At 39.8% G+C, this 22,756-nt stretch overlaps 1 pseudogene; it reads left to right on the top strand.

Annotated features, from left to right (window-relative positions):
* The first annotated feature begins 2,420 nt into the window (after positions 1–2,420).
* LOC148364981 (U2 spliceosomal RNA) lies at positions 2,421–2,559 on the top strand (annotated as a pseudogene).
* Positions 2,560–22,756: the final 20,197 nt, after the last annotated feature.

Below are 22,756 nucleotides of genomic sequence, written 5' to 3'. Positions count from 1 at the left end.
TCGTTTGACGATTTTAGTTCTAATCCGTCTGTTTGGCTTCCAAAATGTACAGACTCGTCTGTCATGTTTGCCATGGCGCCTAATTGGCCGCGCCCATGTGTGTCACGGTTGCCAGGGTGCCCAATTGGCCCCGTCCGTGGGGCGCCAGCTGCGGCTCGTTGAGCGATTGGATATCTGTCTATATAAAGCTCAGCGCTCTCTTGCTTCGGTTGTCAGCCCGTCAAACGAACTTCTGCCCCACAAGACGTGGGTTCTGACTCAGTCCTGTTTTCCTGTTTCCAGTCCGGTATTGTTCCTGTTCATTTTTGTCCTGTTTCGGTCTTCTAGTTTTGTTTCCGTCTGTTTTTGTCCTGTTGTTATTTTCTCCAGTTTTTGTTCCCGTCTAGTTTCTCCTGTTTATTTTGGATATCCTGATTTGTTATCCATCCTGTCTGTCCCTTCCTGTCCGGTATCGACCCAATCTGTCCGATATCAACTCGGGCAATTGGAAACGGTCTCGTCGGTCTCTGGCTTCCTGTCCGTCCACGCCAGACCGGCTACCTAACGTGCATGATTCCCCATTTTCTGTAAAATAAAAGGCTTGTGTGAGAACGCCACGCGATTGGGTCCTGTATCTGTTCTGGTTCTGACATCGTCAGATGTAAACCAATGCTTTCGTTAGCCTCTGACCTTTTGATTGACACAACTATCGGCCATGTGCAAGCTTTTTCTTGGTTTTTAGCCTGTGAAAACCGATAAGGGCCTGTATTGAAAAAAAAAAAACCCCGTCATGACCAATTTGGCTTAAAAAAATCTTCACAAATAATGACCGATTAAAACGTTGATAGACACAATGAAATTTCCAACATGAATATGTACACATTTCAGAGCCAAAGGGAAACGTGCGCAACCTCAATTGTGATTAATCTTTACGCACCGGTATTACGTAAAATTGTGCACAATCATTGATTGGCTTCCGGAAAGAGAAGTCAAACATTTATTACTGTTTTACAATGTCTAAAAATTGGCCAAAGTAAAATAAACAAATGCAAAGTTTTTGAACTGCTTGTCTCCAAATGACCACTCTTGGAAAAATATAGACCTTTAGCGAAATGTATAAAATACAATGTGTAGTTTTTAAGATTGTCGTCAAATTTGATAAGGTACTCAGTAAGGCATCAAGCTAGTGTCTCACTTATTTTTAGCTAAGATGACCATGCTACATTCTTTTGCAGGCATTTTATTGAAAAAAAAAAAAGAAATCAGGCGAGAATAAAAACCCTTATATGTGTGTTCCAACTCAGATTACAGTATGTAGCACCTGCAGTGATTATTTCAGTTTGGAGTGTTACCTTTCAAAAAAGATCAAAACTGTCCATATTTTCCAAACGGTTCAGTAAAGCATTCAATTTTCTTTGGGTATGTCTTGGAATGGGGTTTTAGGCAGATTTTACTGGAACGGTAAGGGTTAAGATGAATTAATATCTGATATGGCGAGCGTGCCGTCACTCCAGTTGGATGAACGGTAAATGCTGTAAATGGGGGTGGGGTCTGCAGCTGGATGGAGCTGGCTGCTTCGGGGCGTGTTGCGCTGTGGGGAAGGGTACATGGGATGACGCTGAGTGTGCTAGCGCGTGTTTTGGGCCAATGATTCATTTAAGTGAGGATGTTAAGGTCCGCCCATCTCACTGGGGCTGTGGTCCAGATATGAACCCAACCCCCCTTTTCTCCCTGGATACTGAGTCATTGCCCCCAACCAGGCTGCAACACAGTTTAATTTCTTTACGTTTGACCAGATAGACGAGAGGTCGGAACCTTTTTGACCCAATGAGCCATAAAAGCACAAATTTTTTTTAACTGTATATTTTAAGGCAAAATTCAACAAAACTGCCAAACCTGCTCTGCAGAAAAAAAGCTAATTCAGGAGGTTTTTGATTTACTGAGTGACGTTCGATGATTATATAAAATCTGTGAAATAATAATAATTACAGAGCCTGTGTCTCAAACAATATAAATCTACCACTTGATTCCCTCCCTTAGTAACTTAGAAGTGTTAAGGCTTATTTTGACTGGGCGGAGAAGGAGAGCGCGCGTCCTGTCCTGTGTATAGCTCCGCCCATTCCTACTGCTCACACAATCAAACTGCTCTAGTTGCGTTGCTAGAGTTTCTGGTAAAACGTTTGTTTTGGTTTGAAATTTATTCTGAAGGTTTTTCATCATAAATTGTTTAAAGCTTCCATTTAAACGATTATTTGGTGATTTACAGCCAAAACGAGGTCTGCTGGCGTGACACCTTGATTGTACACTGTAGTAAAAAATGTGTCCTATATATATTGGACTGAACCATATCAAGGTCTGCCTTCTTTGGCTTTGATGCTCTGAATATAAACATAAGTTGATGCTAGGTCCTTAGCTTGGCCTAAGGCTTTGATGCTAGGTCCTTAGCTTGGCCTTTGCTTTGATGCTAAGTCCTTAGCTTGGCCTTTGATTTTTGCATTCCGGAGATGGAATAAGAGCTTGCTCTGTCCACTCCACGCATCGGCCCGGTATTGCAGTACCTCCGGGAACGGTGCATTTGCAATGATCGCAGCAAGGCTATAGGCCTAGGACCTTAGCTTGGCCTTTTGCCTGAGAGTAAGTGTCCCGGCTCCTAGGCTTTGTAGCGTATTAAGAACTGACCGATAACGGATAATGGATAATGAATAACGAAGATAGATCAATAACCCTTAAAAACCCCAAAACCCCAATTGCACAAGTTCTATTTTATCTCCAGCCCTATGTACTCTTGAAAAGAGCCTTATATGGCTTGCGAGCCATAGGTTCCTGACCCCAGAGACAGGCTGACACCTGGCACCTGAGATACCTAAATGATACTCAGTTTTACATGATTGATAACTCTTCTGCAAAGCCACAGTGAAGAGCATTCTGGCATACGGCGTCACTAATGGTCGAGTGAAGACAGCTGGCTTGCAATGTCAACAACAGATCCAACAACATTACCGCATTTTCAGGACCATAGGGCGCACCGAGTTAAAAGGCGCAGTCCTTGTAGCTGGTTTATTTCTGTATTGAACATTACACCGGGCGTACCACACAATAGGGGCGCGGGAGCGTGTGCATATTTCAAATTAAAACGGAAGCAAAACAGTTTTCTTGTGGTTTATTTAAGTATTGATTACAAAGTAGAACACACGCATACAACAATTATTCTTTTTTTAAAGAGCTGGTGCATAACAGTCTGGCACTCGCATTTTTTTACTGGTTATCTATACCATAACCGTCGAAATCCTCATCCTCTATTACTGACCAGAACATCTTACCAAATCTCCATTAAATGGTTCACTTTTTCATTTTCAAAGTCATGTTCAGAGTCACTTTCCGAAAGCTCATACAACTGTCCCGGCAGACACAGTCTACACATCGACAATCCATTATTTTCATTATAATCTGCTATATTTTACAGCGCCACCGTAGTCCTGGACCGGGTGGAAAAAATGTTTTATTAAACAAAAGCACCAAGGGGATAGTAATTTTCAAATTGCTAGGTACGATATGGCGATAGCATCCATGAGTACATCTGCAAACAATGCATTGCGTGAGATGTTACGTGTCCTCCTCTGCTTGTGGGAAAGTTGTGGCCAACACGGGTGAAGGTATCAAAGTCACAGGAGATCGCATACCCATGCATCCATTACCTGCACCGCTTATCCTCAGTAGAGTCGCGGGGTTGCTGGAGCCCATCCCAGCTATCCTCGGGCAGTGAGCAGGGGACACCCTGAACTGGTTTTCAGCCAGTCGCAGGACACTCGGGGACATACAATTCACACCTGGGGACTATTAACCTAACATGCATGTTTATGGAATGTTAGAGGAAACCAAAGTGCCTGGATGAAACCGCAAGCACGGGGAGAACATGGAAACTTTGCACAGAAAGGCTGGTAGCTGGATTTGAACCCATTACCACAGAACTGTGCTGCGAACGTTCTTACCACTTACTCGCCGTGCCGCCCCTAAAATCACATACATGTCTAATTTAGTTGGAAAAGTGAACCCTCTCACAAAAACATCGGATTTCACCCAATAACGTTGCATGCTTGACTTGCCCAAGGCTCGAACTGGTGAGCTCCCGGCGTCGGTGGCAGGCACCCAACCCTAAGGCCGGCAAGCAGGAGAAAGGGCGCGCCCCACATTTTGAAGAAATCTGAGACTTTTATGTGAGCTTTATGGTTGTGAAAAAACGGTACAGAGAACTCTTCTCACCCTGGCCACCACCTCTTTGACCTACTGGTTCCTTAAAACAGGCTCAGAGATAATTGATTACCTAAGAATATCACCACCCCTAAACACGCACGACACATATATATCAGTCGTATTAAAAATGGGTCTTGCGTAAAAAAAATGGGTATTCATCTCTTATTTATCGATTTATTTGGGAATTTGGTTGCTGCTAATAATTATTGCACTACTTTTCATTGCACTATTTTAACAACCTAGGGCAATCTCCAACCACTACCTGTTGGCTATGTTTGCCTATTTATCCTGACATTTTTTTTAATCTTCTCTTTTAGGTCTTTATCACGTGTGTATCATGGAGTACCGTGTCTAATCTCTTTGCAAATATTGTTCACTAGGTTGTTATCAAGAACAATAAAGACAATTCTGATTCAAATTAAATAACTCCTGGAACCAACATATTTTTAAAATCTAATATAACTGCTTTTATTTTACATCTTGGCAATCAGTTTGCTAGGTATCATAGCAGATTGAAACATCTAATTTTGTCCTACTGTGTGTGTTTTGTTTGTTTGTGTCAGTTCACTGAGCTTTGTGTGTTGTCCAGGTACACTTTGTCTCTTCGGTGGGTGTCAATTTCGTTTTTCAGTTTATTTTTGTTTTTTGTTAAGTCTTTGCAACTATTGCTGTTTTGGTCTTTCGATGTCCTAGTTCGGTTTTGTCCTTAGTATATGTTAAATTTTTTTTTACCTTGTTTTTGTAAATGAAACTGCAACTTTTTGAGTTCTTCTCGGCCTCCTGACCCTGCTTCCTAGTTTTCTGGTCTCACTTAAAGACGTCCTGACCCTCCATAGGCGATGATGTGAAAGAGATGTGTATCCCTTATTATGCATTGCATTTTATTTTTCAATTGGGGAAGGCAGCGATCAAACCTTCACTCTTGAAACTCTGATTTGTGAGTACAATGATATAGCTAAAAATATGTTTCACACATAACGATAATAAGGCATACAAAAATCTATTACATGGGCAGTTGTATCGCAATCTATTTGACTGTCTGTATGTCTGTCTGTCTTCCACCCTCTCTCTCCCTCTTTCTTTCTATCTCTCTCTCCCTCTCTCTCTCGCTCCCCCCCCCCCCTCTCTCTCTTCTCTCTCTCTCTCTCTCTCTCTCTCTCTCTCTCTCTCTCTCTGAATTCAATCCATCTTCAATCTATTAGTCATGATCTGCCTGGTAACTGTGGTGGTCCAACGTTTGTGCCCCACTGAAATATTAACGATCAACTAGCATAACAAATTGCATTAAACCTCATATGTTTGTTGTCAACAGTTTTAAAGATAGGTGTGTTCATTTGTTTGATTGACACTGATGTTTTAATTTGTAGGGACTGAAGGGGATTGGCCATTAGATTTATGATGTAGCTGCACTCTGCTGCATGGTCTTGTGTTACTGTTTTCATTTTTCTTCACCTTAGCAGGCAATTACAGTACATGGTCTATTTTTTTTTTAGAAAAGCTGCTTTATAGAAAAGTAAATTCCACAAATTATTTTTTCTGAAGTTTGGAAATTGATCAAACCATCCACTTTTCTCATGCAGTATTTCAATCCATAAACAGTGATGCCTGGCCAGGAATGTGCACATGCATGTTTGGCTGTGCATTTATGACATACATACATCCAAACATGCACGAGTACAGTATGTGTTCTCACACCTGGTTACATCATCTGTTTGGAACATCAGTCTGTTGTTGACTCCAAGTGCATCTGGGTGTCAAAACCAATTTCGTGGTGTTCTGTCTGAGAGGGTGACGACTGGCAGGAATCTCATTACAAGGCATTATTAAGCACATACTCGACTTGGTTAGGCTTACACAGCGAGGTTACCTCAGCACTCACTCACTGCATAGGTGAAGCTGAGGGATGCGGCGTTTGTTAAAAAAAAAAAAAATACCCAACACATTCACTCTACAGTAGGTTAGAACAACAACTTGACTTTCACACTTGGATTGTGAACTAATAAACAATGAATGTCATTATTTTGTACAGTGCATGGTTACAGTAGGGCTGCAACTAACGACTATTTCAATAGTTGATTCTTGAAATGATTAGCCTGTTCGTCAAACAATCAGATAATTGTGAATTATTTCTCCAATTTAGCATGAAGTTGATTTAATTATGTGGCAAATGATAATAGACAAAACAAAAAATGGTACAATAAAAGAAACATCTTGCATTAAACATACTCCAGATTTTTACAACAAATGAATAGAAATGCCCTACCTAAAACCAATTCGGCACAGTCGTCAGTCAGTAGGGGACGATTAAAAAAAAAAAAAAATAAATAAAAAAAAATCCTATGTCAATTGTTTAGGTACAGGTAAAAAACATAATGAATTTAAATCAAGTAAAAGTGTTTTGTCCTTTTGAACAAAGAACAGGCTCATTAGCGGCAGTTGAACAGTAAATAAAACCAATATGATATGCCTTTTGTGAAATTCATTCAGTAGTCAACTGCAAGGTCTGTGACATAAGAACATAACGATTCTCAACAGATTGAAATCAAACAGTTTTAACAACTGACGTGTGTGATTTTTAACGTTTTAGCAACTGATGTTTGTGCTTGTACTGCGTGCCTTAAATTTTAAATAAGTTTGTCGGGCACAGTCTGGTATAATGCTCAAACTCTCTCCTATAGATCAGCAACAATGGCTATTATTGATGCAGTAGAATAAATCACCCATAGCATAGAAAAAAGAGATACACAGTTGGGGTATTTATTGACTTTAAAAAAGCAATTCATACCATTAATCATAATATACTATTAAAAAAACTGGAAAGATATGGTGTCAGGGGTTTGGCTTTGCGATGGATTCAAAGTTATTTGACGGGAAGGAAGCAATATGTGAAAATGGTAGGGTTGTCATCTGAATACTTGGACATCTGTTGTGGAGCACCACAGGGTTCTATCCTGGGTCCAAAGTTATTTAATTTATATATTAATGATATTTTTAATGTTTCAAAACTATTAAAATTAGTAATATTTGCAGACGACACTAACATTTTCTATTCAAATGATAACTATTTTGATTTGGTAACCTGCATTAATTCTGAATTAATTAACCTAAAAGTATGGATGAATATAAACAATTCATCCATCCATTATCAGCACCGCTTTTCCTCAGTAGGGTCGCGGGGGTGCTGGAGCCCATCCCAGCTATCTTCGGCAGTGGGCAGGATGAATATAAATAAATTATCTTTAAATTTAAATAAAACCAAAGTAATATTCTTTGGTAATCGCAAGGTAAATCAAGATTTAGAAGTAAAAATGGATGGTGCTGCAATAGACATTGTATCAGAAATTAAGTTTTTAGGGGTCATAATAGACAAAAAATTCAGTTGGAAAACACACATCAGACACATACAAACTAAGGTATCTAAAAGCATTTCAATAATTAATAAAGCCAAATTCCTTTTAAATTAGAATGCATTGTATTAATTATATTGTTCTCTAGTTCTGCCATACTTAACATGCTTAACGTGCAGAAGTCTGGGGCAATAATTACCAAAGTTCACTACAGCCCTTTTTATCCTTCAAAAACGTGCAATAAGAACCATACACAGGGTAGGATATCGGGATCATACTAATATTTTATTCATGCAGTCCAAATTATTAAAATTGGATGATTTAATAAAAATCTAACTGTTATTTAAGGTCAACAGAAACATGGTGCCAGAAAACATCCAAAAATTAGTCACTCGGAAAGAGGGAAGTTATAACTTGAGGGACTGTAGTAAATTCAAAATGCCAAAGGTGAGAACAACCAGGAAAAGTATGTGTATGTCTGTGTGTGGAGTCAAACTTTGGAATAATTTACAAGATGAGATCAAACAATGTCCAACTATTCATGTGTTCAAATTTAAATACAAAAATACATTATTGGCGAATTACAGGGATGAAGAAAATGGGATATGAGTGAGATTGGAAATACTGCGTTTAAAAATATAGTTTACTTGTTGTTATTTTTGCTATTATTATATCACAACTGTTATTATGAATATTACGTTTATTTCTATTGTTGTTATTATTATCGGTGCCGTAGTGATATTTGGTAACTAGTGGCATTATGAGGTTGAGGGATGGGCGTTATGAAGATTGGTGTAGAAAATATGTGATTATTGTAATTATTATAATTATTGATATCTGACCTATGTAATAAGTATATCCATGAGATTTTGTTCTATTAGACACAAGAGAAGAAGAGGATTTGTAAAATGTATTTAATAGGAAAGATAAAGGGGTAGGGAAAATAAGCATCTGCTTCTGACTACCCTTTTTTCGAACATGTTATGTGACATTATTTTGTTGTTGACTCATTGTCTTAGTCCTGTTTATTTTAATGTTCGAAATCAAGTTTTCATTCATTCATATAGCAGAACATGGGTGGGTGGGTTTTTCCCTTAACCACAAGGGTTGTAGGGCATGATTTCCAGTGGTGTGTCTTTGTCAAGCTAAGCCTGGCGGTGCTCATCCCTCTACAGGCCAACAAATGTTTCCACCTGACTTTGAACCAGGGAGCGTTCGCATGTTAGGCAAATACGCTAACTACACATATAGAATATAAGATCAACTTGAACGTTACTTGAATCCAACCGAGGCAAGTCAGACTCTGTTTCGTTTGACTGCCATACGTGCTCTTTAGATGTTGGTGCCCCATTGAGCTACCACCATGATATACAAGGTCCGTTTTGCAAACTTCGCAAGATGTCTTTTTATTCACCGTATCCAGCTTTAAATGGTAGGACTCTCAAAAACTTTTTGTATGCATACTTGATGTTGACGTGGCCATTTCAGGATGTTTAGGTTGCCACTCAAGACAGAGAACCTTTTGCACATGCATGACTCTCAGACGGGGATTATATTTATGTCGAGAAGCCTCTTTCTGTGTCTGGTGACAATGAATTTCATTGTCAATAATCAATTTTTGTCGACAACTGCACAGGATCGTTGCAGCCCTAGTTTTGCCTTTGAAGGACTGGTGATGTGATTTTTCTTGACTTGTGTCAGGGTTTGTATTTGAAATACATCCCTTTAGCAACAGCATGTATGCGCTGCGCATGTATATATGCATATACGTGTATTGCAACATGAATCCGCTGATGTAACAGTCCATTTGGCACTTCCCAATAATTTTCCCATCTCTGTCTCTACCTCCTTCTCTCTTGTTGCCCCAGGCACGATTGCCATTTCCCATCATGCCTTGCTCAAGCAACAAACATAACGACTTGTCCGTGTTGTCGTTCATGGATGTTTCATTAGCTGACGCATTTATATAACATTTGCTTGTTTGATATCATCAATTTAAATGTTGCATGTTTACCTTTATATAGGAATTCTGCCTTTTGGGGTCTAACAATGTAAACCCACCACAATGTCAAATTTTGAACTTGAAGCAAATTGATCTATTCATTCATGAACAGGCACAGGCTCATGGGAAAGCCACAGCTGCATGCGTACAATCGATGATGGTCAATTCACAAGTCAACCATGGGCATTCTACATCCTACCATTGAGGCCTCAGTGCATCCAATTATTCATCTGTACTGAACCATGTAGACTACGTACTAGATCACAGTTGTAAAAGTGTTGATGACGCTATTGCTATTGCGATATATTTCCATCGAATATACTGTATCCATTGAATATACTGTACTACATCATGAGCAAATACTTTTATAATAAAATATTTAATCTGCTTCCACTTCTGATATGGATGAATGTTAAAGTTACTTGGCTGATCAGTGAAGAATGCAAAGATACTAAACAATAGCATACTTTGTTTGCAAAGATAAAATTGGGCATTTTCCCGCAGCACAATAGACAAGGTCTCACGGCAAACTAATGGTTGAAAAATTTGCATGTATTGTAGGTGGGTTTGTAACAGATTTAGATTATTTTGATTTGATTCAATAAAAACTTTGACCATTTATATTTCATATAACATTTTGCAGACATCAAATGAATAAATGATCAGGCTAAAGTGGGCCTAACCTCTGCACCAACGTTTGTGGCTTATTTCTGTGTTTTTCTGAATGGCGAGCACACCGTGGTGGGAGTTTTTTCACAAGCGGTGTGTTGCATTGTGTTGGCGTGGGACATGCGCACTCTGTGCCAGCAAGGGCAAGGCGTGTACTCCTGGAGGATCAATGAAAGCTCGGCTGTGGCCCGGGCGTGAAAAAGAGCAACCCTGTTATATTCACCAGCTCACCATCACCTCCGTCCTCGACCATTATTACCTCCATAAAGACTCTCTTATATAATATGTTGGGCCATTAATGGAAAATAACGGTCCTCTTCGACAAAGAGCAGACATATAATTACCAATGTGAATGGCGCTGCCACTCCCTATTCTTTGCTCGCAAGAGAGCATGAAAGTGCCATACAGGGACAAAAAAGAGGGCAAGAATTGAGAAAATTGACAAGCATTTAGTGAAAGAGTATGTTTGAACCATAGGAAGGGAGATGGATTAATAAGAACTTTTAAGAAGCTGTAATGGAGGATGCATCACAGTTTCTTCCACTGAGGGAAATTGCATTTTGCCAAATAGTCCTTTTTACACAAATAGAAGATAACACCATAGACAATGAGGAAGCCTCCGTATTATTAGTATGATTTTAAACACAACAAAAAGTAATGGTTTTAGGGGAAAGATGATCAACATAATCCATTTGTTTCACTCCTTTTCATTGGTTTATATTTTGGATGTTAATGTTCTTATTTACGTGTAAGAAATGTCTTGTTTCAGGTTATTTGAGGTGATCAACATGAGCCACCAAGGTAACATTGAGTGAAGTAAGCTCATATTTTGTCCTAGAGTGGCTTGCACTGGGAATAACCAGATGGCATGTTCCCTTTCTAAATCGTCGTTTATTATGAGTACATTTTGAATCAGCGAATTGATTTGTAATTCTTAGGGTGGAAGACAAAAGTTGGACGTGGGCTTAATTCATGCTCCACAAGTTCAAGTGATGACCTAGTGACTAGAATTCTGACTTGAATTCCTCTTTCCTGATTAAGTCAATCAAACACTGATAAGCACAGGGAGAGAGAGAGAGAGAGAGAGAGAGAGAGAGAGAGAGAGAGAGAGAGAGAGAGAGAGAGAGAGAGGGAGAGAGAGGGGGGAGAGAGATACAAACCGTCACATTCCTGCACTCTGGTCGTGTTTCGCTGTATCCGTCTCAGTGTCGTCTCTATTTCTCCCTTTCTTTCTCTCTCTCCTACCCCCTACCACGACTCTCCCTCATCACTATTTAAACACTCTTTCGCTTGGCTCTTGCTAGCTTTCGTCCTACCCCTAGTGTGTCCTTGACATTAGGTGAAAGAGCAAGAGAGTGATGTTTCGAAAGGGACAGACAGACTGACACAGAAAAAAAGACAGACTGAAAAATCGATGCATTAAAACGTTGTCAAACAGAGAGGGACAGTGAGGCACAGCCACAGACAAGGAGACAGAGAGATATTCAAGGAGACAGACAAATAAAAAGACAGAATGTAAATAATATTTATTAGGACAATGTTTGGGAGAGAGTGAGAGGGCGAGAGAGAGAGAGAGAGAAAGAAAGAGAGAGAGAAAGGGAGAGACATAGTGGGAGAGACAGTGGGAGAGACAGAAAGAGACACATAGTGGGGCAGACGGACAACGTACAGGTAAGTACCACAAGGCCCGTAAATCGAACATTGCAAAAGTACATGATGCAGATGCTCTATACCAGACCTGGGCACTCCGGTCCTGGAGGGCCGCACGTCCTGCCAGATTTTGAAGTTTGCTCTTCTTTAACTCAGGTGATACAAATTATAACCTCGTTAGCAAGCTAGCAAGTGCTCGTTAGCAATACTGGTGATTGGAATCACCTGTATTGGATCAGAGAAACCTCAAAAATCATGCAGAACATGCGGCCCTCCAGGACCGGAGTGCCCAGGTCTGCTCTATACCGACTGTGCTAACCATCACCACACCACTAAAGTTTCACTCAATCAATCATTGTCCAAGAGTTTAGCCCTCAATCTCAGCTGACTTCAACCACTGGATCTAAACAGAAACTTAGACATTAAATGGCTATATAAATCAAACAAAGTCAGAAAAAAACTAAAAAAACTAAACTTCTGTTGTAAGTGACGTCAAAACCACATTGCAGCGTTTCTGTTTATAAACTGCCACCTGTTGTTATAGTTTATTCTTTCAAAATCATATTAGGTGATTGGCTTGAAAGTTTAGATAACAAAAAGGTCCTCCGGTGACCAATGCCTTTGAGATCATCATTAAAGCAGAACCTCCGCCCCCCTAATAAAAAGTGAAAAGATGCATAACATGCCGAGGATACTCATTTACTGCTTGTCCGTTGTCGGTGACATTTTCTGTCGCAGTGCTTTATGGAGTGTGTATGCGTGAGTAAACATGCCGACGGCAAAGGCACGGCCATTCAAACATATTGCTCATCTCCAGGAGATGGACTGACAGCAATTTGACTCACGGTGGGGGGCAGGTGTGTTTCTACTCGTGTATACGTTAGTGTGTGCGCGTGTAATGTATGTGCAGGCATTTACATAATCCTTGCCCCCCCCAAGCCTGTCGACCTGTGTTTATTCATTGCCATGCATCCAAATGCTTATTATGCTGAACAGTCGTGTGCATGGCTGCATTATGATTCATTTGTGTGTTACAAATACCCTCCTGAACACATCTAACCTTCATGATTCAACTTTGGAGTTTGCGTGTTAGTCAACACATGGACACTCCCCTTCCCCCACTGTGATCCTGACCGTGTGCGGTCGAAACATCAGGCATTTAGTGGCCATCATTTTCTCTTAAGATTTTTTTTCTGCAAGCTATTTAGTATTTGAAACTTCCTGTGATTAAGGGCTATTCAAATAAACATGACTTGACTTGACTATTTGTATTTGGCTCAATGTTGATATTGTGCACCATTTTAGGGTGGCACTACTCAATTGCGTTCGATTCAGGGTGTCACAGTACACATAGTTCGGTCACGCATGATAATTACAATGCGAAATCTCCTCTGGCGAATCATTTTGTATGCCGTGACATGGTCACCTCCAAACGTGCATCCATGTGTGGTTCCCCGCCTTCACTTATGACGTGTCAGTACGGCGCTAATACAATATTCCTTATGTGAGCACACTAAATAAAGTCTTAGGTACAATATAACACATTTTGGGTCAAGAGTTCACTGATCCGTTAATAGCTCAGTTCTTTAGGTTGTTTTTTGCACAAAAAAACACCAAATCTTTTTATTACTTTGTTGTGTTGTCCAAAACAAAGATAAATTGGGTCGTTATGTTGATGATGACGAACAAAAAGAGCCTATTTATCTTAAACCCCCTCAAAAATAGGTTTTTGTTTGTATAATTCAAAGGAATAATGTGTATTATTTCTCACCTCCTAGTAGTAAAAAAAATAATTCCTACCTTTTTAGGAGGGGAAAAAACCTTGGTGATTAAAAATTAAAGGACAATTTGTTCAATAATTTAGCTGCAAGTGGCATATGTTAAATACGTGTTGAAAGCATGCATTAGATTTGTTTTGTATACAAATCAGCTGCAGGCACTGCCCTGAGGGGAGAGATGGCAGCCGGGAGAATTGGCATGTACGGACGCGTGTATTATTTACAGCCGGGGAGCGTCTTCTTTTGTGGCACGTGTATTCAAGCTGTGAAGTAAGTTGAAATATGGCAAGGTTAAGCGCAGCAAGATGCCAACGTAGGAAAATATGTTACTGTGAATTGTTCATGGAATGTTGAAATATTCAATAGTGTGCTTAATCCCAGTTGTTATCTGTGATTTTATTTTCAGTGAGGGCTTTTATTTGCAATATACTGTATCTTTTCATAGAACAAAAAATAAGAGCAGGGTAATATGAAGCAGTTAAATTAGGACGTAGATGCACAGTTTAAATATTTGTAATGGAGTGGTCTCCAACCCTTCTCAAGCCCAGAGCTCCTTTTTCTTTCTTTTCTTTCTTTGATAAGCGCAAAGGGCACCCAGTTTGATATGCTTTTCTAAAATCGCAATTTAGCTAGATGGCTCGCTTAATCGCTAAAAAATTAGCTTGAAAGTTAGTTAGAAAGGTAAACAGGTAAAAAAACTAAAAGGGAGCTAGATAGTTAAAACCCATCTAAATAGCCAGATAGAAAGCTAAAAAAGGGCTAAATAGCGAGCGAGAAAGAGTGCCAAAGTTTAGCTTGATAACCAGCAAAACATGTTAAAAGCCAGCTACATAGCTTTCTAAAGAGCTAAACATGTAGAACGATTGCTAGCTCAAAGCTGAAAAAGTAGCCAGATAGCTAGCTAAAAAAACTTTTATTTTCATTTGCCTTATAAAACTCATAAATTGGAATTTAGTTTGTTTTATTTTCTTTAAAATAAATCAGTGAAAAAATAATAAATAAACATGTTTAATCCACAAATAGATTTTCATTCTACTCTTTAAAATAATTGCTTAATTAATTATTTATTAATTGAATAGATTTTTTTATCAGTGAAGCCCATGAATTGGAATTTATTATTTGAATTTCCAAAATAAAAATGTATCTTGTTATTACTATTTTATTACGAGGTTAATTCTTAAAAATTGGGTTGAATAGACTCAGTCAACCACTTCAAAAACATTTTACTAGAAAATTACAATAACGCAGCACTTGTGAGCTATTTTTAGAACAGGTCGATGGGCACCGCACCTGTCCTTAGGGAACACCCTGGTGCATGTGGGCATCACCTATGAAACCCCTGATGTAATGTAGGGTCTTGGAGGGTCAAGAGCAGGGGTAACCAAACAATTTGGCAAAACAAATATCTGATTTGATTTTTGTATCTGCTGATACAATAGTCTATAATCGGATACCCCAGCAAAAAATAAGGAAAATAAATGATAAAAGCCTGTTTAATTTTTCTTATATGCCTTTCTAAATAAATCTACGTGCCAATATCTGCAACTAGAATATATTTCATCTTGGTGTTCATTTATTGACCATTTTATAAAATTGGTTTTGAAATACTCAGAAATGACTACATTTGCTAATATGCATTGCCAAACTCAAAATGCAGGAGGATTTATCTCAGAAGGGATGTTTTTGTTTTTTAAATTATATTTGAAAAATATCTTGATATTAATCTCCTCTGCTATTTTTTTGCCCTAATGCAAGTTTTAGATCAGGGGATTTTGTGATTTTGCTCTTTGAGACTCTCTGTGATTAGATAAATAAATGTGACTTGATTTAAATAAAATAACTATCTTAAATAATTAGTTGGATTACTAATTATTATTAGTTAGATTAAGAGAAGTTTTTACCATTACATGTATGATTATGATCACCATTTCAGTCCAGCTGGCCAGGTTAAAAAGCCTGGCGGGCTGTATGTGGCCCACAGGCCGTAGTTTGCCCACCCAAAGTCCAGAATATAAATGTTGCATAAATGACATTAGTGACGTATGAAATGCCGCATGTGGAGCATATATAGTGCACAGCTGAGGCTTGATCGCTTTAAACACAAATGTTGCCAATCTCATTTTTGGCATTCTGAACTGCCGCCAACATTTTGAACCATCTGCGCCACTAGAGCGGGACTGACAGACAGTGTTGGGAATAACGCCAGTTTATCGAAATACTTTTTCCGCCGTTACAACGCCGTTACTGACCGTCAAAAGCAATGCGTTACTTTGTCTAGTACAAATCCGCATAGATAAGCTTGACACCCTTTTGGCATATTTATTTACCAACAACACACAAACATAAACACGGATTATATTCAACCAAACACGGAAGCCATGTACAATAACGCAAAACAATGTGTGCGTGATGACGTCACTCAAGGGAGAACGTCCTACCTATCACGAGTAAGAGCGCTATTAAATTCACAATGCTTAACAGAAAGGGGGAGGATAGATATAGCAGGAGACAGAGGGAGGGAGAAGAAGAGGTAGGGAGAGGGATTGAATAGTCTCTTTACATTGTTTTACTGTTGACTTTTGTTGAGAACAAATGTGCAGTTGCAGATTTCTACTTGACCAGTTTCTCAGGTTGTGAGAGTTTGGTTTATTTATTTTACACTGCAGTGTTAAACGCACGTTATGTTGTTGAACCGTTTACTTTCGTTGTGTAAAAATACTTGAAGTACAGAAGCATATCTCAACTTGAGCAGTGAATGAATATTGTGATTTATTCAATAGAGTGAAACTCACTTTATATTGTTTTACAATTGACTTTTGTTGTGAACAAATTACTTGAAGTGCAGCAGCTTTGTCTCTTTAACCAGATGTCTCAGAGTTAGGTTTAATTCATCAAACTAACTGCTGTTTACTGCTGATTGTTATTTTGTGATAGTGTTTACTGTTTATTTTTTATGCACTTCAAGTGTAGGATAAATGTGTTTTCTTGTGAGGTGAGATACATATTAGGAGGTCCTATAACAGGTCCTATCTGACTCAAATAATGCTCGGAAACATTTGGATTCTTTGACAAACAACAACTTTGTTTTTAAGTAACAGAAATAATCACCTAGTTACTTTTACTATAGAGTAACTCAGTTACTAACTCAGTTACTAACTCAGTTACTTCTAGAGAGTAACTATAACTAATTACTTTTTCAAAGTAACACGCCCAACACTGCTGACAGAGAGCGAACGTCCACGGCATTATCCACCTGATCAAGATGTTCATCGGGGGCAGCAAAATGTTTCGTTCTCACTCAAACTGAATCGGACGGAAAGTAAAAGAAAGAATTGCTGCGAGGTTTTGAAAGTGTGCGTGCGTTGGGATGGGGAATCTGCGCGCTAACACAGATCATGATCGTCATGTTGGCAGGATCTGAAAGATTACACACATCAATAGTTGATGAATCTCCACAGAGTTGTGCTCAATTCCCTCTTCTATAAATTACTAAATAAGGGCATTTACATCACAGCGCCACAGCAAACTTTTCCCTTTCCCCACTCTCGCTTTTTCATCTTTGCTTGTTTCAACTTGGACGCAGCCCATTTGACCTGCGTGAACTCATGAGCGATCAAAAGGAAAATTGCAGAAAACATCGTCGGCGCCGTTTTCATTTGCGGAGGCCGGCAGACGGGAAGTGAGGGTGAGTCAGGAGAAGCGAGGTGGTAGAAGATGCTAACACCTAAAAGAATGACATCATTAATGGATGTGGCCCGCTGATACCCATGAATTATGCAACTTTTATATTGAAGAAAATTACAAGCGCGACCCATAGGGAGCAAATGGAAAGGAATCATTATCTGTAGGCTTGAACTTTTGTACAAATGCGCCGAATTTTGAATAATTAATCTACATAAACAAATAACACATTAATAAGGAACACTGTACAAGCCACAAGAGTTGTACAAAACTTCTCCTGTAACTTTCTTTGTGCCCTGAGAGCATTTTGATGAGGAAAATCACAAATTACAAATAATAATATGAAAATATGGGTTAATTAAAGCAGGTATGGCCAAAGTCTGGCCCGGGGACCAGTTACAGGCCCATGATCAAATTTTTACTGGCCCCTAGCCTTTGATAGATAGATAGATAGATAGATAGATAGATAGATAGATAGATAGATAGATACTTTATTCATCCCCTAAGGGAAATTCACATTTCCAGCAGCATCCCTGAGCTGAGAACAGTACAATAATAAAGCCAAAAGAATACAATATACAAATACCCAGTGTGACGTTGTCATAGTACAAAATGAATTTGTCCAAAATAATAATTACCATTTTACCAAATAATGGCAGTAACCTTTGGCCACCTTGCCCTTAGCTTTCTGTGAGAATTTTAGCCCACCCAATTTCAGACATGGCGACTAAAAAAAAAAGTAAAGTTGACTGTGAGGACCGCCACTTTGGAGTTTGGAGTATTTTTTTACTGAAATATGAGACAACTTTGTCTGCCTAATTTGCCAAGAGACTGAGGCTGTTTTTAAAGAACATAACATCATGAAGCACTGCCAAATGAATTTTGCTGACTAAAAAAAGCTAACTTGAAAATAATTCTGTGAAAAGGTGAAGCAGTTGGAAGCTGTTTTAACAGCATAGCATGCTTTCTCACAAGACCCTGTGAGTTTATGAAAATGCTACAAAGGCGAGCCATTAGGTCGCGATGCTGATCGCCAAGCCCTGCAAATATTTCACTGAGGGTGAATTTATTGAAGACTGTTCAAACAATGCCAGAATGAATAGTCGGCCCCCACATATAATCAGTTTACTGAAAAGTTTGGACACCCTTGAATTAACCGCACCATTTTCTTCTTATTGTTTTCCTCAGCTTTTCACAAGGTTTTTGTTTTTTTTAATACCCTTAGCAGAAAGATGGCTGACAATCATGTCAGTTCCCTCTAGGTGAGCCCGTGTTATGCAAAATAAATACAAGTCCCTATTTGAATGAATGGGTTTCTTTTTTAATGGTGAGTTATTTTTTTATACAACTGCTCAATGATACACAATGTCCCTTTAATGCAATTGTGTTAAATGAATGTGGCAGGTACACTTTTTAACACTCGTCATCTTTCCTGGTGAATGTATATGCAACCGGTCGATCCCCCCCCCAGAAAAAAAAAAAGTCTATATGATAGTGTTATAACTGTGGGCTTTAAAAACGTTTTTCGTTTAATAATTTTAGCTGAATTTCTAGTTTCATCACCTGCTTTTATACTCACCTGTTATCATTTTAAAACGGCAGCGACCAAAATGCTAAAAGTAATTATTTAAGTAGAGAAGGAGGAAAGCTAATTTCTGGGACGCAAGATGAAGGTTTTTAACATGGAAGAATCCAAACCTATTTTTTTTGTAGAATCCCCAAAGTTGATATATTAAGAATGACAAAGGTAATTTTTGTGTGTGAATATTTCAAACTTCACTGTTCTACTTTTTTCAGAGCTTGTATTTAAAGGCAACGCTAGTTTTTAATATAGAAGAAATTGACATGTTTTAGCGTAGAAGAAGCAGACGATGGATATTTGCTTGGAAGAAGATGATGCTAGCTGTGGGCAGAGAAGATGACCCTACATTTTAGCGTAGAGGTCAGATTGGCAGAGGGCGATAGTGAGACAAAGGATTCTGATTCGGTGCACACCTCAACCACAAACAATAGAATCAGTCAGGGTATTTTTAGCATGCTAACAGCATGTCAGGCGATCCAGTAATTTATTTTATTCGTGAATGGGGTTTTTTCATAACGGAGGATTACTTATCAAAGGAGTAGCACGAATATTTCATTTCATCATTATATCCTACACCTACAGTTTATATATCTCATCTCATCTCATTAGCCGTACCGCTTATCCTCATTAGGGTCGCGGAGGGGCTGGAGCCCATCCCAGCCATCTCCGGGCAGTGGGCAGGGGACACCCTGAACTGGTTGCCAGCCAATCGCAGGGCACACAGGGACAGACACTCATTCGCTCATTCACACCTATGGACAATTTGGACCGGCCAATTCACCTGAAATGCATGTTTTTGGAACGTGGGAGGAAACCGGAGTGCCCGGAGGAAACCCACGCAAGCACGGGGAGAACATACAAACTCCGCACAGGAAGTCTGGAGCTGGATTTGAACCCACGACAGGTTCCCATGACATGAACTGTGCCGCACAAGCGCTAACCACTGCGCCGCCGTGCTGCTCAGTTTATATATATATATATAAAATTTGAAAAATCTTTTTTTTTTACTCTGCCAATCAAATGATGAATACTTATTCATTTGATTCCTTTGTAAATCTGGCTGCGCCTCATTGGACATGAACCTCACCACATGTCACTGGAACTACTGTACATGAATATTAGTGTTACCCAGAAAGAGGGTATCAGGGCCAAAAAATATTGGAATCATGTGATGTTATTTATATTCTGTCCATCAATACTCATTAATCAATTCCAAATTGTCTGTCCTTTGAATGCTTCTTCCTGGTTGCGCTGCTTCCATATTAAAGCACTTAACCAATTATATTACAGCCATATCTTGTAGACAAGGCTAAGAAATCTACCCGCAGGCCTTCAAAAAAATATCCCGAAAGCCGTTAGCCATAACATTAGTGTTTGAGTGGTTTAGCCAATCAGATATCAAGTTAACGGAAATCGGGCTTCTGGAAGGCGTAAGGAAATGTCAGCGATACAGCAAACTATGATTTGCTGGGGGGGGAGAAGCGGTAATCCACCAAACGATTCTGTCAGAACCCGAACAGAGGGTAGACCCAAACGCGTAACGTTTTCACACCAAGCTCGATTTACGGAAGCGGGGCAGTCAGTGTTCTCGTTTGCCCGCGTCCCTGCGTCCTAGACGCATAATTTTAGCTGGGGACGATTGTGTCAAATCCCCTGGACGCAACTTTTTTGACACCAAATTGTCATTATTACCCGATTTCTTTTTTTTTTAACAAAGATTTACCGCACTCCAAACTTTTCGTCAGGCAGATCCGCCATTGTTGTTTTGCCAATCTCGGCAAACGAGATCTCATTGCTTCGAGACGTCATTGTTTTGGTGGTTGTCGAGTGAAAAAGAAGTATGCCTCCGTAAAAACAGTTGGTATTAGGTGCAAATCAACAAAAAATTGGTAATTTCTTCAGTGTCGGTAATAAGTCGAAACATAATACAGAAACTGGTAACAACGGCAATAATTCTGGCACGAAAAAACGGCGGAGAATTTCTGCAGAAGACTGCAAAGGCAAGGAAAAGACGTGTTTTGAAGCGAATGATTCGACGAGAGATAAAGAAAAGAATACTCCCAGCAAGAAAAGGACATTTCTGCCAAAATGGACTCAATTATATTCCTGGTTACGCTATGAGGAGGATGATAATGGAGGCTACATGTTCTGTGATGCGTGCACCCAGCGTGACAAAAAAACTGAATTGCATTAATCATTTCGCAATACGAACTTTCAGGAAAGCACAACGACAATGAAAACCACAAATTAGCTATGGAAATTCTGTTGCTGCAATTGGACCTTGAGAAGGCATTACAACTGTGGCGGGACAGCAAACCACGAAGGATATATGAACTGAAAAATCGAAAGTGATTGAAACTGCATGAATATATAGACTAATATTTCAGCAATATTATTTTGTATAATGTACAATATTTTTGTGAACTGAAAAATCTGAAGTGATAACTGCTTTGTATTACCAATTAAGTGTGATGATTAAAACTGAATGAATATATAGATTCCTATATTTATTTATATATTTGTCGCCGATTTACAATTTCATCCCTCGATAACACTAAAATTTGGGGACCCATAGATCTCTGTTGGGACCCATAGATTTTTGAGCATTGCGAGACCCCGGGACCCATCACTTTTCAGAGGTAAAATGAACACTGGGGGCAGTCATGCGCGGGAACACAAATGCCAGCGATTCGGTGATCGCTGGGCAGACGAAGCAGGACAGCGAAGTCAGGCACGGGAAAACGTGAAGCCAGGGGCAGACGAGCAGGATAACAGACAGGACAGGACAGACGGGCTCGATACCAGATACAGGATACACGAGCAGGATACCGGACAGGACGGGACAGACGGGATCGATACTGGATACAGAATACACGAGCAGGAGGAGCAAGATACAGGTGAGGATGGGACCAGCGGGATCGATACCGGATACAGGATACACGAGCGGGATACCGGACAGGACGGGAGAGACAGGATCAATATCGGATACAGGATACCGGACAGGACGGGAAAGATGGGATTGATACTGGTTACAGGGTACATGAGCAAGATACGGGTTAGGACGGGACAGAAGCAATCGATACTGGATACTGGATACACGAGCAGGAGGAGCAAGATACAGGTGAAGACGAGGCCGACAGGATCTATACCGAATACAGGATACACGAGCGGGATACCGGACAGGACGGGACAGACGGGATTGATATCGAATACAGGATACCGGACAGGACGGGAGTGAGAGGATCGATACCGGATACAGGGTACATGAGCAAGGTACAGGTGAGGACGGGACAGACGGGATTGATACCGGATACAGGATACACGAGCAGGATACCGGACAGGACGAAACAGACGGGATCAATATCAGATGCAGGATACACAAGCAGAATACAGCTGAGGACGGGACAGGCAGGATCGATACCGGATACACGAGGAGGATACCGGACAGGTCGGGACAGAGTCAAAATGCTTGCCTTGCCTTGCAAGTCCTGAGGTTCGTTGACAGACTGACCAGGAGTGAATGAGAGCACTGAGTTTAAACAGGAGGGGAGCCAATCAGGCAACGAGCAGCAGCTGGCGCCAAACGAGGTGGCACAGGTGAGGGCAATGGGTAATCGTGACAGTTTCTGTCAACAGCTGTTAAACTTTAAGAGAATGAGTTGTTTAAGGAAAAATAGTGTTGAGTGGTTTCAAGACGGACTTTTTGAAAAAACTCGACAATGTTAAGAAAGGTTGTATAACTCTAAAACGGTTTTGTCCTCCCCTTTCAGCCTAGGGCTAAGATCTTTTGTCCGAGCCCGTCAGAGCCTAAAAATTC

Source organism: Urocampus carinirostris, chromosome 5 (genome assembly GCF_059441175.1).
Source record: "Urocampus carinirostris isolate Australia breed hairy pipefish chromosome 5, RoL_Ucar_1.0, whole genome shotgun sequence".
NCBI classification, from domain to species: Eukaryota; Metazoa; Chordata; class Actinopteri; order Syngnathiformes; family Syngnathidae; genus Urocampus; species Urocampus carinirostris.
The sequence above is the reverse complement of the archived record's forward strand: the minus strand, read 5'-3'. Positions and strand labels throughout refer to the sequence as shown.